At 38.6% G+C, this 1862-nt stretch overlaps 1 long non-coding RNA gene across 1 annotated transcript; it reads left to right on the top strand.

Annotated features, from left to right (window-relative positions):
* The first annotated feature begins 281 nt into the window (after positions 1–281).
* On the top strand, positions 282–1392 carry LOC128042604 (uncharacterized). Its single transcript, XR_008198096.1, has 2 exons — positions 282–684; positions 801–1392. It is a non-coding gene; the product is annotated as an uncharacterized LOC128042604 (long non-coding RNA).
* The last annotated feature ends 470 nt before the right edge of the window (positions 1393–1862 follow it).

Raw genomic sequence — 1862 nt, 5'->3', positions numbered from 1 at the left:
GCGATGAATTCAATGACTTAACATTAAATCGGTTCGTTGCCTTGTGCATTAAAATATTTTTTAATTTTAAAAATGCAAGTAAAATAAATGTGATAATATTTCTAAATATGCTATTTAAAAAAACTAATTAAATTGAAATGAAACAATAATTAAATATACAAATTAATTTAAAACGAGGGTAAAAAGATTACCAAAAGCCCAAAGTTATGGGCTTGATTCAACGGGCTACGCAATTCGGGCCTTTTTTGTTTTTTGTTTTTTTGTTTTTTCCTTTTCTCCTCTTTTTTTTGTGCATATTGGGCCGCTGGGCGCTGGGCTGGGTGCTGGCTTGCTGCTGGAACGGGCCTGGAGGCCTGCTGGCGCTGGAACGGGCCTGCTGCTGGTTGGCCTGTTGGCTGCCTGGCCTGCTAGACCTGCTGGATTGGGCCTGGCCTGCTGCTTTTTTTTTTGCTGCTACTATTTCTTTTTTTCTTTTTTTGGGCTGCTGGGTGATCTGCTGTGGGTCGGGTCGGCTTTCTTGGGTCGGGTCGGGTCAGGTCAAGCCCGACTGTAATGTATTTCTTTTTTTTTTTTTCTTTCTCTCTTTTTTCTTTCTTTTTTCTCTTTTTTCTTTCTTTCTTTCTTCTTCCTTCCCTTCGACTTTGCTCTTCCTCGCCGTTGCCGCTTCCTCCGCCCGATGCGACGGTCTCCGGCGTCTCCTCTTCTCTTCTTCTTTCTTCTTCTCCTTCTTCTTGGCTGCTTCTTTTTCTTCTTGGTTGTTTTTTTTGTTGATTTCTTGCTTTTTTTGCTTTGCTTTGTAGGTATGACGGTGGTTAAAAGAATGCAAAGGCACGGCGGTGGGTACGGTGGTGGTGAAGGCGGTGGTTGGGGCCCTTTGGCTTGCTGCTTTTTGTTTGATTTTTTTGCTGCTGTTTTCTTAGTTTTCTTTCTTTCTTTTGTAAAAAATGAACCCCCCATTTCTCTTCAATCTCTTCCTTTTAATTCCAATTTTTGCCTCTTTCTTCTTTGTTTGCAGGTGGCAGAGGAGGGCATCATGGCCTAGGGAGGCTGCTGGAGTAGCTCGGCTGGGGAGGGGTAGGCTCGGCAGTTGCTTGCGACGATTTGACAAGTCCAGAAGGACTAAATTGCATAGGATGCAAAGTTTCTGGGGCAAAAGCATAATTTTAGCAAAATATGGGCCAAAATGTAATTTCTTGAGAGTTTAGGGGTCAAAGTGCAATTTTGAGAAAGTTTAAGGGTCGAAATATAATTTTAGAAAGTTTTAGGGTCAAAATGTAAATTTTAGAAAAGTTTGGGGTCAAAATGTAAATTTTGAAAAGTATAGGGGTTAAAATGCAAAAAATAAAAAAATTCTTTTTTTTTAAACACGAAATTAATCCCGGACAAAATTTAGTGATTACAAACCCCATTATATAAAATGTCATTCAGCAGTTCTTTTTTAGAATATGTCATGGCCATGGACTTTTCTTTAGAGCTTCATATAAGAGTTCATGTTTACAGTCTTGACGGACTCCCTTATTTACCACTGCGGTGACTCAACTCACTTTACAAACTCTACAAACCAGACACATCCTAGACCCAAGATTTCATAATTTCACAACACTCTTCATACATCCCAAAAAACTTATTTTCAAGCAGAATAACTTATCTCTTAATCTAATCATGTCATTATTTCTATAGTTGTATAAGGAACATATTCATACTATACTATCCATGATATCCAATTTCCAGTTTGATCACTTTCATCTAGATATACTTTAATATGAACAATATACATGCAAGAGTCAGAGTAGAGACTCACCTAATTCTCACTTACTGTAGTACAAAACTCCAAATCTAGATATCCATCTTGAACCAGCAGC

Source organism: Gossypium raimondii, chromosome 7 (assembly GCF_025698545.1).
Source record: "Gossypium raimondii isolate GPD5lz chromosome 7, ASM2569854v1, whole genome shotgun sequence".
Taxonomy (NCBI): Eukaryota; Viridiplantae; Streptophyta; class Magnoliopsida; order Malvales; family Malvaceae; genus Gossypium; species Gossypium raimondii.
This window is presented reverse-complemented; position numbering and strand designations above follow the sequence as displayed.